Source organism: Pseudophryne corroboree, chromosome 4 (assembly GCF_028390025.1).
Source record: "Pseudophryne corroboree isolate aPseCor3 chromosome 4, aPseCor3.hap2, whole genome shotgun sequence".
Lineage (NCBI taxonomy): Eukaryota > Metazoa > Chordata > Amphibia > Anura > Myobatrachidae > Pseudophryne > Pseudophryne corroboree.
Genome location: NC_086447.1, coordinates 256,636,437 through 256,655,274, shown reverse-complemented (window position 1 = coordinate 256,655,274; position 18,838 = coordinate 256,636,437). Strand labels below are relative to the sequence as shown.

General features: G+C 45.6%; 1 protein-coding gene across 7 annotated transcripts in view; it reads right to left on the bottom strand.

Annotated features, from left to right (window-relative positions):
- Positions 1–18,838, bottom strand: part of MED12L (mediator complex subunit 12L) — a 1,138,385-nt gene that overhangs the window by 24,883 nt on the left and 1,094,664 nt on the right. The window contains exon 45 of one of the 7 annotated variants that reach the window (XR_010175887.1): positions 15,910–16,140. The exons of the other annotated variants lie outside the window; for them this stretch is intronic. The gene's annotated coding sequence lies outside the window, so the exon portion shown is untranslated. The remainder of the gene's footprint in view (positions 1–15,909; positions 16,141–18,838) is intronic. 7 annotated transcript variants of the gene reach the window in all.

Genomic DNA, 18,838 nt, shown 5'->3' with positions numbered 1-18,838 from the left:
CACAGCCCTTCTAGTCACACCATGCTGGTAGCACCAAGCATTTTCATGCAACTTTTTCCATTAAAATGCTTCTTATTTGCAAAATGAGACTTTTTTTGCTGAAAATGCGTTTTATTTGCATCTCTATGTGAACTGGACGCACAAGCAAATACTGTAACGTAGCATTTCGTATGCAAATACAGCCGCAGGTTACACTAGACCTGTCAGCTCACTCACGCCAGGCATCTCCCGCTGTGTGGCGTATTGAGGCTAGATGTAGGAGGACACATCTGTATGACATGGACAAAGGACACATGGTAATCCATTTTACATAGAGTAAATCAGAAAATGATTCTCAATATTCTATTTTTCATTATCTCACATAATAAAGCAGTTTAAGAAGTTCTGAAAAAATTATTTACTATATAATAAATCTAAGACAGAGGGAGCATAGGAAATACGGAACATTTTACATTGAGCCAGGTCGTTCAGAGTGTTACAAGGAAGAGGGAGTGAGAGACAACAGTTAGGACCTCATTGAGAGTTGCACACAATATTTACAATCATACATGTGTATGTGTATGCTGAGTCACACGTATCTCAAGATACAGTCTGCTCTAAACACAGCTTCTTTTGTGCAATAGTCCAAATAGAAATGACAAAAAAGACATCAGAAAATATGTTCTTAACTTGACGTAATATTACCCGCATCAGTAATAAAGTACTATCAGGGGCGCCGACAGCTGTGCCGGACCAGGTACTAGGAGGGGTGTGTGGTCAATGCAGGGAGGTGTGACCGGCCCGCCCCATTAGAGAATAGTTAAAAAAAAAGTATGGACGCGGTGGGGGGCTGGTTGGGCTGCACCAGGTGAGGAGCAGGGGGAGGTGGGCACGGCTGCTGGGGTGGTAGAGAGGACACTGACTCTCCCCAGCCCAGCTGCGCTGGTGAGAGGCTGCTACTGCAGCAGTGTCCTCTCTCTCCTCGCTGCCGCTGTCTACAACGGGGAAGGGGGGCACCTGACTCGGGACCCTCTAACAGGTCCAGGCCCAGGTGGAGAAGCTCCCCCCCCAGTGCCACTGGGTACTGTGCTCCTGCCAGATGTACTAAGCGTTAAAAAGTGATAAAGGGGAGAGTGTCAGCCAATCAGCTCCTATTTGTCATGTTATAGGCTGTGTTTGAAAAATGAAAAAAGCTGGTTGGCGGGTACTGTATCACTCTCCATTCTCTATCACTTTTCAGGGTTTAGTACAGGTGGTCCTCTGTGTCCAGTGGTTAATTCTTGGTGTCTCTTAAAATTAGAAAGTAAACAATATTGAGCAAACGGTTAGTCTGTGGGTGTATAGCAATGGCATCTCACAGAGAACTAGAGGACTGGGTAAAAACATTTGTTATCAACAATGAAAACAAATCTACGACACTTTCCTATGAAGTTGGAGAGATGATTTTTTTTGAGAATAAAGATGAAATAAACGAATCCTCTGTCTTCAGTTTTGAGTTTTCTGAAACTGCGGGCACAAAAGTCTGTTTGTGCAGAAGATGTCATTGGCTGTCTGTATCAAAATTACCTAAATCATGGACACATTTTGCACATTTCATCAGGAGTTTCTCCTACTGACAAAGCACACGTTCTGCAAAATGTATTGAAATTTTGGGTAATTTTGAAATCACTGAGGACATCCTGTATGTCAGTGGATTTTTTTTGCGACAGGACTACAGTAAACACCAAACTAAGAACATAGAGAATTATATTAATGCCGGTTTGCTCTTGAATCATCTAATTACATTAAACATATGTGTTACTGACAAGTGTCATAATTACCTTTGTTACGTTCCCTTTTACCTCGGTCCTGTTCCCTTCCTCCCTTTTGCCCCTCTCCTCATAGTTATGTAACATTTCCTGTTATCTACTGTTTGTATTATTTGCTTCTAGTGTCCATTTTACCCAGTGGTGCAAGTAGAATTTTTTTTTCTTAGTGGTACTGATAGGAAAAATGGGCGTGGTCATAAGTCATAAGGGGGCGTGGTCACATGAAACTAGGGGAATGGCTACATGACAATAGGGGCATGGCTACATTATGCCACACACCGTAAGGTCCCTTACACATTATGCCACACACCGTAATGCTTATTACATACTATGCCACACACCGTAATGCTTATTACACATTATGCCACACACTGTAATCCTTATTACACATTATGCCACACACCGTAATGCCCATTACCACCATATTTCTTAATGGTACTCCATACCACCCTACTTTCAGCACTGATGTTACCTGTAAAAGGCTCACATTTGCCTATGCATCTCTTGCTTTGTACCTGCTCTTATTCACCCTTGTGAGCACTCGTAATAAAGAATTTTAATAAAAAATACACATTTTTTTAGATGAAAGATGTTGTACTGACTGCCAGTGCGCTTGTCATCATTGAGATTGCATCACAGTCATACAAACAGCAGGTACTGTAGGTGGATTCTGGTACCACAAAAGAAGCTGAATGGAAAGCCACATATATCGCCGCAATCCAGTCGTTCCTCACCCTTAATGTCACCAAGCTTCTCATTCACACTCCTACCTAGGGATGGGAATAACTTGATGTTTCATCGGAACCATCGGCTATATGGTTCCAATGTTCGATATTTAACTCTGCAATGTTGAGGATCCAATGTTTCCTCACCATTGCTAGATTTCTCCCTCAATGTTTTTCTCAATTTTCCAATGTTTGTTGTTTTTTTTCACTGTGTGGGGCTTTCACTGCTTTGGCCAGCTAGCTCACTCTCTCCTTGTTTTATATTCAATAACAATTTAAGAGACTGATACAAAACAGTAACACTCACTATCACTGACTGGGCGTCTGTGTGTGCATTGCTGCTGCTGGGGGTGGTGGCAACCAGAGTGATAGACATTCTGGTCAGCCAATCAGTAGATGACACTCATTATTACATGGCTTTAATGGGAATACTCGTCGATTGGACAAATACCAATCGGTCACAAGTCGTAGCCGTAGGAACGCTATTTTGCATATCAGTTAATCATGTCTAACAACAGTGATCACATTCCCAACAAATTCCAATTTTAGATTATGACACTCATAACTATACAGCTTTAAGAATAATATTTATTCGGTGGATAAATGCTAAGTAGTTATAAGCCACAGCTGCAAGTGTGTCCACTCTAAAGGGGGGTAATCTAAGCAATCTGACTAGATTTCTTAGGTTTTTAAGCATGATCTGTCTGTGTGTACCCCCCCCCCCCCCCCCCACAGCGAAGGCGATGCGCTGCGCTATTGCTGGCCTGAATGCAGGCTCATTCTGGCAGGTTGCTCGTTTCACCCACTGGGTGAAATGAGCGCCCCTCCCCCCCCACGCTCAGCACACATCTCTCCCCACATCTGCCCGTGAATACGGGCCTTAATAGTAGCCAATGTTGGTGAAACTTAGGAATAGTAATTAGATAGTACTACTCATGTTTTTACATCTCCTATAAATATACCAATAGTAGGTGAGGTTTACTGCCGCATGGCTTCAAAGGGATTACCCGCTTATTAAACAAATTTTAATTAGGCAAAAATGGTAGCAGCATATATGACCTCTACAGATAAATATATCCTAATGAGATTCAATATCATGTATTCAAATTAACTATATCAATGGGTAGAATTTCATTCATTGTACATATTCTATGACTGGATATCTCATGAATGTTAGGAGAATACCCGTTATAGCACCAACATTTAGTAAAGTGTAATTGTGGTATCTATTGTTCTCCCCACTAATTGGGATTATAATTCTTTCTGTATACTTAACACTACTCAAGTAGTACAATGCATCTATTCTAGAAAAGAAGTTACGTAACGTGTGACAGAATTCATGTGTATCTGTCATGACTAATCTGAGCAAGTTTCGTTCTATCTTATAATAAGACATTTAAGTGAGTCATAACACTACCATACAGAGTCTCCCTAAGAAATGCAAATAAACACAACCGTGTATTTATTTCTCCCTTTACCTGTAAAGATTGTAGCATATACATGTATTGAGTGAAATTATAGACATCCAGATACCAATACAGCGTTATTTGTGGATGCGCATAAGGATTATCAAGCTATTCCACTGGTAATTTTATATATGGTGTGGACAAAAAAACAAAAGTTTATACACGATACAGCTGATCAACAGCATTTTCATAGTTCCGTATAAATGGCAAGCGTTATGAAGATGTATTTACTTCTCATTGTGAGAGATAAGGGACTCTTCACTTGCCTATAAAGATTGCTGCATATACATATACTTACAGGCATCCAGATACCAATACAGCGTTATTTGTGGATTATCAAGTTATTCCACTGGTAATTTTATAGATGGTGTGGATAAAAAATAAAATTCACAAACTATTGAGTGTACATGCACAGCGAAATAACTGGCATTGGCAACATGGGAGCATAATTACAATGTATCGAATTGTATACACTGTACTATCTGTTACACTAAAAACTGAGTATAAACAGAATGTATCAAATTGTCTATACTGGATTAATGGTTACTAATAAAAACTGAGATAGCGACATAGGCCCTCATTCCGAGTTGTTCGCTCGCAAGCTGCTTTTAGCAGCTTTGCACACGCTAAGCCGCCGCATACTGGGAGTGGATCTTAGCTTATCAAAATTGCGAACGAAAGATTCGCAATATTGCGAGAAGACTTCTCTGTGCAGTTTCTGAGTAGCTCGAGACTTACTCTTCCAGTGCGATCAGTTCAGTGCTTGTCGTTCCTGGTTTGACGTCACAAACACACCCAGCGTTCGGCCAGACACTCCTCCGTTTCTCCAGCCACTCCCGCGTTTTTCCCAGAAACGGTAGCGTTTTTTCAAACACTCCCTTAAAACGGCCAGTTTCCGCCCAGAAACACCCACTTCCTGTCAATCACATTACGATCACCAGAACGAAGAAAAAACCTCGTAATGCCGTGAGTAAAAATCCTAACTGCATAGCAAATTTACTTGGCGCAGTCGCAGTGCGAAAATTGCGCATGCGCAGTTAGCGGAAAATCGCTGCGATGCGAAGAAAATTACAGAGCGAACAACTCGGAATGACCACCATAGTTTGCAAAATGGTTCCTAGACCTGACAAATAAAGTCTTATTAAATACCCGATTTATAGAAAGGAATCTGAAGTAATCATTAGATATATATTTATAACCTGCCTTAGTACTGCTGGTTTATAATAATACACACACGGACACAAGCTTATGGAAGACAATTTATTTAAGAACATAAAATAACAAATCATTATATAAAGACCAATCATAAATAGATGATATCAAGGGAATAATAGATATTTATACAAATTTGTGACTTTTTGATATCTGGGATCGGTGCCGTCATTTTTTCTTTTTTAATTATTTCTTTTACTTTTTCTATCTTGGAGCACATTCTGTAACAACTAATCGGTTTAAATATTATTTTGCTACTGTATTTGCATTTGTCATAGTACATTTTAAAATGAGAACTAATAAAAGTAGAATTTTATATTAAAGAGTGCACCTTACAGACACAACCCCGTTTTTCTTTGTGTTATTACTGGGTGTAATCACCTGACTCTGTCCCATGCACAGGAGCTACCCCAGTAAGCTACCATTGTGATGTAATAATGGCTCTCTGCTACAGTACCTCTGTTAGCTGTCATGATGATGTAATAATGGGTCTCCGTACAGTAAATGCTGGGGACTTACCATCTCTCACTCAGACACAAGTTTGGCTCATTACAGGCTATAACTGTACTGATCGTTGTGTGCGTTTACAGAGATGTTGGCATTGCTACCTCTCTTATTTATCATATTTGGGCTGTGCCGGCCTGAGGAGAGACCTTTGGAAAAGATAAGGTATGTGACTATCCCAGCGATACTGAAAGGAATCTCTGCAAAGATGATAGTGGAGAGCACCGTATGTAGTACAAGCTGCGGAATAGGCACGAGGATTGAGAGCAGATGCATAGTCGACAAGGATGGCATGCATATTGACTGTGAAAAGGTGGCCGTTGAGTGCGTGATCAGCTGGATGTGCGGCCTGAGAACATACACCAGGACTGTTGGGGATTCCTTTAATATGACCTGTTTCGATCCAGTGGAATCTAAAATGGACCCAGAGACCTTGGACTTTTATTGGAGAGTAGCCAGGGGAAGAATGACAACGGAGGATGAGGCCTTCAACCCTATAAAGTTAGGGGGTTACATGGTGGAGTTTCCATACGTCCTTGAGAGTCATGCTGGGACGTATCGCTGTGACATCTACAGCAAGAAAGAAAGGAAGCTAGTTCAACGCCTGGATTTTGGCTTAAAGGTGCGGAACCCTAAGGCTGCCAGTCTCAACACCGAGCAGCTTGTCGCAAGGAGCCAAATGGTGAAAGCGGCAATAACACAGGGACGCAAAAGACCACTTACTCTAGTGCGTGAAACACTCACACTAAAAGAACGACTTCTGATCATCCTGGTAGGTGGCATCATTACTGGGCTATTGGCAGGTTGCTTTTATGCTTTAATACGTTGGTGTGTGAACAAATGGAAAAACCTGGATCGTGAGAGGGACCTGGAGAATGGTGAATTTGATGTTTAGGAGCCCATTACACCGGAGAGGCAAAACATGCAAACATTACTGCCTGGTCTCCATGGAGCTCCAGAGATCGCTGGCCAGCCTCAGGCCTGCTTGAGACCACATTCCTGCCTCCATCCCTCTTCAGAAACCACTGGTCAAGCTTCAGCATGCTCCAGAGAATGTTAGCCAGCCTTCAGCCCCACCAGATACTGCTGGCCATCCTATAGGTGCTCCAGAGACCATGGGTCTGCCTCCAGGACGCTCAAGCAAGAACTACAGATACCACTGGCCGGCCTCCAGCCCACCCCAGAGACAGCTCCAGAGGCATTTGTACATTTTCTCCCATGGTATAAATAAAGATCTTTTATGCACCTACTCAGATCCTTTTATTCCGTGTTGTTACAGCTGTAATATTAGTATTGTTATTTCCAGACCCATAGGTGTCAGCCATGTGTGATGGAGTTTAGTCCACACAATTAATATTTTAACCAGGGATTTGTTAATTAACCAGGTAAAACAGTAAGATGTGAGAGGGTTAAAGCAGCACAATGCATGAACATGCAGTATAATACACATCCAGCAAGGAGTGGGTTAATGCAGGTGCTATGTGTTGGAGATCGCACCTACAGATATGTGCAGTGGTGGTAGTGGAAAGCACTGGGAGGTAAGTAGAGGTGGCATTGTAGCTATAGGGGTACCCTGTGGCATCACTAAGGTCGTGACACCTGGTGTACTGAATATAATCCACGTGCAGGACCAAAAAGAGGGCGTGACATAAGAGGGAGGGGGCATGACCTCAGGGAGAAGAAGTGTGGCCTCATGGGACATCCTGTTTTCATAACTCTGGGGGCGTGCCTGACATTCACGGACAAGCTAGGCTGCTTCCGGAGACTTCCTGCACCTCAGTATTCCCGTAAGACCAGTATGGCAGTGAGTATCGTCTGCTCCAATTACACACACACACCATGGATTACTACCCGTCTATTGGACAAATGCCAATCAGTTACAAGCCGTAGTTGCAGGAGTGTTTTTTCATATAGTAATCCATGGTGTGTGTAATTGGAGCAGACGATACTCACTGCCATACGGCTCTTACGGGAATACCCGTCTATTGGACAAATGCCAATTAGTAACAAGCCGTAGTTGCGGGAGTCGTTTAGATAGCAGTCTTCACTATGGGGGTAATTCCAAATTGATCGCAGCAGGATTTTTTTTTAGCAATTGGGCAAAACCATGTGCACTGCAGGGGAGGCAGATATAACATGTGCAGAGAGAGTTAGATTTGGGTGGGTTATTTTATTTCTGTGCAGGGTAAATACTGGCTGCTTTATTTTTACACTGCAAATTAGATTGCAGATTGAACTCACCACACCCACATCTATCTCTCTCTACACATGTTATATCTGCCTCCCCTGCAGTGCACATGGTTTTGCCCAACTGCTAAAAAATTTCCTGCTGTGATCAACTTGGAATTACCCCCTATGTGCATTCTCATTCAGCAGCAGCACATAGGACTGTGGGTGGGCTAGTTGTCAGCTATTGGGAATCCAGCAGTGAGTGACAATGTTATGTAGCCCATACACTTGATAAATATCCGGTACAATCCTTCGATTTCAACCGCATCTGTGAGATAAACTGAAGGTTTGTATGCACATTTTAGGTACCATGTGACGCGATGCGCGGGAACGCCGCTCGAATCTCGCGTCTCATGATATTATGTGCTGCACTTAATATTTATCGAATCACAGTGCGATCGCATGTGTTTTTTTAAACACATGCAATATATAGCACTGGCGGTGACGTGCCCATCACGTGATTACCATGCAATTTATCGCATGGTAATCACTTTGGCAGTTCAGGTGTGATTCCATCGTACCTGAACTGCCAGAGCGATGCCCCGCGATGTCGCGTCACAGGGCATTGCACAATTGTATGGGCAACATAACTGCATACGATAGATAGACCTACTGTGTGCTACAACAGGGTGTGTGAACTATGCAGAGGGGTGTGATTAGTGATGTTGAGGGTGTCTATATTATATATACACATAAACTAAGTTATTGGACCCAGCATATGCTTACCCTCCAACTGTACCTTTCTGGCAGGTACAGTATCTTTTTTTATGGTCTGTACCTGCCAAAAAGGGCTTTGTACCAATGTCTGACTCTCCAAATTAACATTGAAAGTATAGGAAAGGGAGCGTGGCCCTTTCCTAATTTGTACCGGTATTCATGTGTAAAATGTTGGAGGGTATGCATATGCAGAGTCACTTCATGCTCCGCCCCCACTTTGCCCCATCCTGTCCTCTACTCTGATATGTCCGGCATTGTGCTGTCCACTCCCTCCCCATCTTTATGTCCTGTATTGTGCAGCCCCCCACTGACATGTTCTGTATTGTGCTATCCACCCTCCCCCCCCCCCCCCCCCATCCCCATCTGTATGTCCTGCATTGTGCTGTCCGTCCCCTCCACATCTGGGGGGTGGGGAAGGGGCACGACCCTGCACACTAGAAAGATGTTAGGTGGGCAGAGGGGCAGCACTGTACTCACTGGCACGTTAGTGCCCTGTGCCACTGGCGGTGTTGCAGTGTGCAGGCAGTTTACTGTCATACAGAAAAATTTGGGTAAAGGTACAAGCACACAGAACAGTTCTCTACAGCTGTCAAGTAATTGCTGCATTAGTGCATTCACTATCAGTCAAGGGCTACAGAATGGGGGATATTCAGGTGTGGTTGGCACCTCCAGTGCAAAGTACCGCTTTTAGGTATTTTGCATATGCACTGGACTTGTTCTGCACGTTCACGAACAGGTCCTGCGGCATAGGACGCTGCTGGCTTCAGACTGTCTTTGATTGACAGTCTTATGCCGTTTCTGCGTGTAATAGATGTCTCCTGCTGCATCACCATACAGCACTATCATTGCTGCTTCCAAGGAAATGATAGCTAATCCAACTACACCTGGCTGTGCCTCCTGTTGCTGTGCCCCCAATAGTTGTGCCCTCTGCTGCTGTGCCCCCTGTTGTGCCCTCTGCTGCTGTGCCCCCTGTTGTGCCCTCTGCTGCTGTGCCTCCTGTTGCTGTGCCCCCAGTCAAACACACACACACACAAAAAAAAATAAGAATTTACTTACCGATAATTCTATTTCTCGTAGTCCGTAGTGGATGCTGGGGACTCCGTCAGGACCATGGGGAATAGCGGCTCCGCAGGAGACAGGGCACAAAAGTAAAAGCTTTAGGATCAGGTGGTGTGCACTGGCTCCTCCCCCTATGCCCCTACTCCAAGCCTCAGTTAGGATACTGTGCCCGGACGAGCGTACACAATAAGGAAGGATTTTGAATCCCGGGTAAGACTCATACCAGCCACACCAATCACACTGTACAACCTGTGATCTGAACCCAGTTAACAGCATGATAACAGCGGAGCCTCTGAAAAGATGGCTCACAACAATAATAACCCGATTTTTGTAACAATAACTATGTACAAGTATTGCAGACAATCCGCACTTGGGATGGGCGCCCAGCATCCACTACGGACTACGAGAATAGAATTATCGGTAAGTAAATTCTTATTTTCTCTGACGTCCTAAGTGGATGCTGGGGACTCCGTCAGGACCATGGGGATTATACCAAAGCTCCCAAACGGGCGGGAGAGTGCGGATGACTCTGCAGCACCGAAAGAGAGAACTCCAGGTCCTCCTCAGCCAGGGTGTGCCCCTGACCAAGTAGCAGCTCGGCAAAGTTGTAAAGCCGAGACCCCTCGGGCAGCCGCCCAAGATGAGCCCACCTTCCTTGTGGAATGGGCATTTACATATTTTGGCTGTGGCAGGCCTGCCACAGAATGTGCAAGCTGAATTGTACTACACATCCAACTAGCAATCGTCTGCTTAGAAGCAAGAGCACCCAGTTTTTTGGGTGCCTACAGGATAAAAGTAAGTCAGTTTTCCTGACTCCTGCCGTCCTGGAACCTATATTTTCAGGGCCCTGACAACATCCAGCAACTTGGAGTCCTCCAAGTCCCTAGTAGCCGCAGGTACCACAATAAGCTGGTGCAGGTGAAACGCTGACACCACCTTAGGGAGAAACTGGGGACGAGTCCGCAGCTCTGCCCTGTCCGAATGGACAATCAGATATGGGCTTTGTGAGACAAAGCCGCCAATTCTGACACTCGCCTGGCCGAGGCCAGGGCCAACAGCATGGTCACTTTCCATGTGAGATATTTCAAATCCACAGATCTGAGCGGTTTAAACCAATGTGATTTGAGGAATCCCAGAACTACGTTGAGATCCCACAGTGCCACTGGAGGCACAAAAGGGGGTTGTATATGCAGTACTCCCTTGACAAACTTCTGGACTTCAGGAACTGAAGCCAATCTTTTCTGGAAGAAAATTGACAGGGCCGAAATTTGAACCCTAATGGACCCCAATTTGAGGCCCATAGACACTCCTGTTTGCAGGAAATGCAGGAATCGACCGAGTTGAAATTTCTTCGTGGGGCCTTCCTGGCCTCACACCACGCAACATATTTTCGCCACATGTGGTGATAATGTTGTGCGGTCACCTCCTTCCGGGCTTTGACCAGGGTAGGAATGACCTCTTCCGGAATGCCTTTTTCCCTTAGGATCCGGCGTTCCACCGCCATGCCGTCAAACGCAGCCGCGGTAAGTCTTGGAACAGACATGGTACTTGCTGAAGCAAGTCCCTTCTTAGCGGCAGAGGCCATGAGTCCTCTGTGAGCATTTCTTGAAGTTCCGGGTACCAAGTCCTTCTTGGCCAATCCGGAGCCACGAGTATAGTTCTTACTCCTCTACGTCTTATAATTCTCAGTACCTTGGGTATGAGAAGCAGAGGAGGGAACACATACACCGACTGGTACACCCACGGTGTTACCAGAACGTCCACAGCTATTGCCTGAGGGTCTCTTGACCTGGCGCAATACCTGTCCAGTTTTTTGTTCAGGCGGGACGCCATCATGTCCACCTTTGGTCTTTCCCAACGGTTCACAATCATGTGGAAGACTTCCCGATGAAGTCCCCACTCTCCCGGGTGGAGGTCGTGCCTGCTGAGGAAGTCTGCTTCCCAGTTGTCCACTCCCGGAATGAACACTGCTGACAGTGTTATCACATGATTTTCCGCCCAGCGAAGAATCCTTGCAGTTTCTGCCATTGCCCTCCTGCTTCTTGTGCCGCCCTGTCTGTTTACGTGGGCGACTGCCGTGATGTTGTCCCACTGGATCAATACCGGCTGACCTTGAAGCAGAGGTCTTGCTAAGCTTAGAGCATTGTAAATTGCCCTTAGCTCCAGTATATTTATGTGGAGAGAAGTCTCCGGACTATATCACACTCCCTGGAAATTTTTTCCCTGTGTGACTGCTCCCCAGCCTCTCAGGCTGGCATCCGTGGTCACCAGGACCCAGTCCTGAATGCCGAATCTGCGGCCCTTTAATAGATGAGCACTCTGCAGCCACCGCAGAAGAAACACCCTTGTCCTTGGAGACAGGGTTATCCGCTGATGCATCTGAAGATGCGATCCGGACCATTTTTCCAGCAGATCCCACTGAAAAGTTCTTGCGTGAAATCTGCCGAATGGAATCGCTTCGTAAGAAGCCACCATTTTTCCCAGGACCCTTGTGCAATGATGCACTGACACTTTTCCTGGTTTTAGGAGGTTCCTGACTAGCTCGGATAACTCCCTGGCTTTCTTCTCCGGGAGAAACACCCTTTTCTGGACTGTGTTCAGAATCATCCCTAGGAACAGCAGACGTGTCGTCGGAAACAGCTGCGATTTTGGAATATTTAGAATCCACCCGTGCTGTCGTAGAACTACTTGAGATAGTGCTACTCCGACCTCCAACTGTTCTCTGGACCTTGCCCTTATCAGGAGATCGTCCATTTTCTTTGAAGAAGAATCATCATTTCGGTCATTACCTTGGTAAAGACCCGGGGTGCCGTGGACAATCCAAACGGCAGCGTCTGAAACTGATAGTGACAGTTCTGTACCACGAACCTGAGGTACCCATGGTGAGAAGGGCAAATTGGGACATGGAGGTAAGCATCCCTGATGTCCAGGGACACCATATAGTCCCCTTCTTCCTGGTTCGCTATCACTGCTCTGAGTGACTCCATCTTGATTTGAACCTTTGTATGTAAGTGTTCAAATATTTCAGATTTAGAATAGGTCTCACCGAGCCGTCTGGCTTCAGTACCACAATATAGTGTGGAATAATACCCCTTTCCTTGTTGTAGGAGGGGTACTTTGATTATCACCTGCTGGGAATACAGCTTGTGAATTGTTTCCAATACTGCCTCCCTGTCGGAGGGAGACGTTGGTAAAGCAGACTTCAGGAACCTGCGAGGGGGAGACGTCTCGAATTTCCAATCTGTACCCCTGGGATACTACTTGTAGGCTCCAGGGGTCCACTTGCGAGTGAGCCCACTGCGTGCTGAAACTCTTGAGACGACCCCCCACCGCACCTGAGTCCGCTTGTACGGCCCCAGCGTCATGCTGAGGACTTGGTAGAAGCGGTGGAGGGCTTCTGTTCCTGGGAATGGGCTGCCTGCTGCAGTCTTCTTCCCTTTCCTCTATCCCTGGGCAGATATGACTGGCCTTTTGCCCACTTGCCCTTATGGGGACGAAAGGACTGAGGCTGAAAAGACGGTGTCTATTTCTGCTGAGATGTGACTTGGGGTAAAAAAGGTGGATTTTCCAGCTGTTGCCGTGGCCACCAGGTCCGATGGACCGACCCCAAATAACTCCTCCCCTTTATACGGCAATACTTCCATGTGCCGTTTGGAATTTGCATCACCTGACCACTGTCGTGTCCATAAACATCTTCTGGCAGATATGGACATCGCACTTACTCTTGATGCCAGAGTGCAAATATCCCTCTGTGCATCTCACATATATAGAAATGCATCCTTTAAATGCTCTATAGTCAATAAAATACTGTCCCTGTCAAGGGTATCAATATTTTCAGTCAGGGAATCCGACCAAGCCACCCCAGCGCTGCACATCCAGGCTGAGGCGATCGCTGGTCGCAGTATAACACCAGTATGTGTGTATATACTTTTTAGGATATTTTCCAGCCTCCTATCAGCTGGCTCCTTGAGGGCGGCCGTATCTGGAGACGGTAACGCCACTTGTGATAAGCGTGTGAGCGCCTTCATTTAATTTATCTGATTCAGGAAAAACTACAGGTAGTTTTTTCACACCCCACATAATACCCTTTTTTGTGGTACTTGTAGTATCAGAAATATGTAACACCTCCTTCATTGCCCTTAACATGTAACGTGTGGCCCTAAAGGAAAATACGTTTGTTTCTTCACCGTCGACACTGGAGTCAGTGTCCGTGTCTGTGTCTGTGTCGACCGACTGAGGTAAATGGGCGTTTTAAAGCCCCTGACGGTGTTTGAGACGCCTGGACAGGTACTAATTTGTTTGCCGGCCGTCTCATGTCGTCAACCGACCTTGCAACGTGTTGACATTATCACGTAATTCCCTAAATAAGCCATCCATTCCGGTGTCGACTCCCTAGAGAGTGACATCACCATTACAGGCAATTGCTCCGCCTCCTCACCAACATCGTCCTCATACATGTCGACACACAAGTACCGACACACAGCACACACACAGGGAATGCTCCGATAGAGGACAGGACCCCACTAGCCCTTTGGGGAGACAGAGGGAGAGTTTGCCAGCACACACCAAAACGCTATAATTATACAGGGACAACCTTTATATAAGTGTTTTCCCTTATAGCATCTTAATATATAATCATATCGCCAAATAAGTGCCCCCCCTCTCTGTTTTAACCCTGTTTCTGTAGTGCAGTGCAGGGGAGAGCCTGGGAGCCTTCCCTCCAGCAGTTCTGTGAGGGAAAATGGCGCTGTGTGCTGAGGAGAATAGGCCCCGCCCCCTTTTCGGCGGGCTTCTTCTCCCGTTTTTCTGACAACCTGGCAGGGGTTAAATACATCCATATAGCCCCAGAGGCTATATGTGATGTATTTTTAGCCAGTATAGGTACTTTCATTGCTGCCCAGGGCGCCCCCCCCAGCGCCCTGCACCCTCAGTGACCGTTGGTGTGAAGTGTGCTGAGAGCAATGGCGCACAGCTGCAGTGCTGTGCGCTACCTCATGAAGACTGAGAAGTTTCTGGACCTCTTCTCTCTTCAGCATCTGCAAGGGGGTCGGCGGCGCGGCTCCGGTGACCCATCCAGGCTGTACCTGTGATCATCCCTCTGGAGCTAGTGTCCAGTAGCCTAAGAAGCCAATCCATCCTGCACGCAGGTGAGTTCACTTCTTCTCCCCTAAGTCCCTCGTTGCAGTGAGCCTGTTGCCAGCAGGACTCACTGAAAATAAAAAATCTAATAAAACTTTTACTCTAAGCAGCTCTTTAGGAGAGCCACCTAGATTGCACCCTTCTCGGCCGGGCACAAAAACCTAACTGAGGCTTGGAGGAGGGTCATAGGGGGAGGAGCCAGTGCACACCACCTGATCCTAAAGCTTTTACTTTTGTGCCCTGTCTCCTGCGGAGCCGCTATTCCCCATGGTCCTGACGGAGTCCCCAGCATCCACTTAGGACGTCAGAGAAATAATAATACTTACCACTGCCCCGCTCCCGACCGCTGCTGCTGCTCCGTCTGGCCGCCGGCTCCTCTATGGGAGAGGCGTCATGACGTCTCTCCCATAGCAGCGCCGCACTGACACTAGAGGTCAATACTGACCTCTAGTGTCTGTCGCTGGAGCCGGCTGCAGCGGACGCCCACACAGCCCACGGCGTCTGCTGCAGCCGGGGGAGCGGGCAGGCGGCGGTGCCTGCGGCCGCGCCCCCAGGCCGCAGCGCCCCCCGGGCGCAGGCACTGCTTGCCCGCACCAAGAACCGCTCCTGCTCGGAGGCAACGTTACTAGGAACCGTGGGAGGAGAAGGAGTGGATCACCCTGACGGCACATGGGTTAGTAACACTCATCTGTCACATGGCAGGTACCAGAGCGGCCACGCTGGTAGGTAATGTGGACTGGAATACTCGCCCATACCACCATACATAAACCAGACATTCTGTGGACCTATACTGTAGCTTCACCTGCCACATAGTTAATCCAGCCGTGTGTGTGTAATTATATATATATATATATATATATATATATATATATATAGATCCAGCAGCAGCCGGCACTCCAATTAGATTAATACAGCTGCTCCGGTGCCAGAACCAAAAATACACAACTGTCCAACAATGAACGGCACTCAGAGTCAAAATGATGCAAAAAATTGTATTCCACGGTCAACGTTTCGGGGGACGGACCCCCGTCGTCAGGACACAACAGACACACAAAAACATAAAACACTTACCCTCCTAAATACCACAGTAGTCCCGCCGCCATCGTCCGTCATGTGCGCGCCCGCTACTCACTCTGCTTCCGCTCACGTCAGACACCCACTTCCGGAAACAGCCGTCACCATGGAAACCAGCAGCTTGCGGTTCACACAGAACCCGGCTGCAGACCATCGGCGGGAGGAGGCGCAGGCATAATCCACAGGGGAGGCTGGGCTGTCATCACTACGGGCAGGCAGGGACGTACACTGAAATAAAAACAAAGGAAAACAGCAATACATGATGAAAAAAGCAGCATTATCCGTAGGCATAAATCAATACAACAATAAGAAGATTACATAAATCAATGAAAAGAGATAAAGTAAACCCCAAGAGCACAAAACACCCCACATTACACAAGCGTATTCCAATTAATTTTTTCATTGAGCCCCCCAGGGGCGCAGGTACCCAATCTCAATATCCACTTAGTTTCTACCTTTTCTACCCTTAAGCGCAACTATTTTTTATTTGATGGTTCTTTTTTTAACATCTCAGAGGGACCACCATAAAATATAGAGAGCATCCTTATGACTGCTACACAGTACATAAAGCATTCCTGTGGTAGACATACAAAACAGGATTTATTATCAGCAATGGCTGTCACATCAAAGTCTGTGATGTATATATATTTATATAGTGCTCAATAGGTATCAATAATACATATACCCTAGCGGCTTACACATTAAGCGGAGTCCAACCCCACAGTATTCTAAAGAACAACATATGCAAAATCACTCATGTTAAGAATTATATTAAGACTGTCCGTCTGTCTGATATGGGTTGTATCACAATAGCAAATTTGCACAACCCCAGATGATCTATAATGTAATGTCAGATAATATAGGTATACAGGCTAGGTTAGGCCATCTAGAGGTATTGTAAAAATTCCACTGTATCCTTACACAGGAAATAGTAATCTTCTATTAAAAAAAGCAAATCCCCAATTATATGTAGATTGAGTGGCCAAAATATTTTAAATCATCCCGATAATGGTACTACAATTGCTGTCTTCTCTTCCTAATTGTCTGAGGGCTTGATTCGGGTTTGTTGGCAAAGCAAAAAAGCCACAACTGGGCAAAACCATGTTGCACTGCAGCTGGGGCAGATATAATGTGCAGAGAGATTTAGATTTGGGTGGGTTATATTGTTTCTGTGCAGGGTAAATACTGGCTATCTTTTGCATGTAGCCCACAAATGTTAGACCGTTTTATTTTTACACTGCAATTTAGATTTCAGTTTGAACACACCCAACCCAAATCTAAATCTCTCCTCTTGGCACATGTAACATCTGCCCCAGTTGTGGGGCATCAGCTGAAAGAGCGAACGTCCCCGCAGAAAGGAAACGAGGAGACCGAATGTAGTTCTTTCTCATATACTTCGGAGTTGAAAGATGAGCCGCCTGAAGAATAGAACTTGAAGACTAAAAAATGAATGCTTGTACAGCGGGGGCGGAGAATACTGAAGATTGAAGACTCAAGAATGAATGTTTAATACTGAACAACACTGATGAATGAAGACTTGGATAATGGAGACTTGATACACAAGGTTAGTGAACACTAGAGACTTGAATAATGAATGTTCAATTAACGAGATTGAAGAACACTGAAGAATAAAGACAGGAATGATAGATGCTTGTTAAACATGGCTAAAGAACACTGGGGACTTGAAGACTTGATAAATGGATGTTCAATAAACGAGACTGAAGAACACTGAAGAATGGAGACTGTAATGAGGAATGCTTGCTAAACGTGGCTGAGAAACACAAACAGAATCCAGGGTTCCCTCTACTGTTAAGGAGCCACCAAAGACGCCGTTTGGCAGTGGCGAGCTGCGGACAGCGGGACTGGAGTAACCACTGGCAGTTGTGCAGTGGGAGACAACTGAGGTGACAGGTCCGTGGAGCTGAAGATCCCCTGAAGCGCTATAAATAATAACCACAAGAGAATCCTGTGGGGAGCTCAGAGCTGAAGCACCTGCACTTAAGCAGTAACATAAAGCACTGGAAAGGTTCAAGGCTGAACTGACCCCTTTTAAAAGAGGAACCTGCCTGCAATTGGCTGAGAGAAACAAGAAAGCAAATTCCATTGGCTTTACAAGAATTGGTCTCCAGCATGGCGGCCCCATCACTGCAGACACGCCAGGATGAGGGATCTCATCTGAGCAGCTCTGCACCACACCAGCAGACCTCTGCCGCCATGGTACTGCCAGCCATCGTTCGGGCAGACCCCGGACCCTGCCACCGGAGGTAAGACTCCGGATTCTGATGCAGATAACATTTTTTGAAATTCCCGATGTAGTGATCTGGATCATATATTTTTTGAGATATTGATGTTTTGCGACAATAACACTGTATTAACCCTTTGTCTCCTATGCTCTTATGTAGAGTGCTTGATCCTAGGCAAGAACCAAGAGTCAAGAAATCCTCTCCAGAAAGCTAAGGACATACCTACCATCTGTACCTGAGAGAGAGAACATTTGCCTAAAAATTTTGGAAGATTGATTTACAGTGGAGGTAATTCAATGTCCCTCATTTACACATTCCAATATATTCAAATTTGATCTGTATTGAGTTTACAGTTTAGCCTTTATCAGCTGTTCTTAAAACGTTAGTAATAACCTGCCAATGCAAGGGTAACAGATAAAAATAATACCAGATAAGGCTTCTCAACTGAGCTTACTGCATATTCCTTCACCTTTAAATCCATCAAAAACTGAAAGATAAAAGTTAATCAATTAGTAGTCCACATAATTGGTACCACCAATGCTCTAATCAAGTCCATGCTTCAGATAAAGGCATTGACATGGGGTTTGATCTGCGTATGAAGCCAAAAGAAGAAAGGCTGAGAAATCAAATATAGACAGTGCATCATCAAGGTCAATACAACCTGGAATATAGCTTGTCTGGAA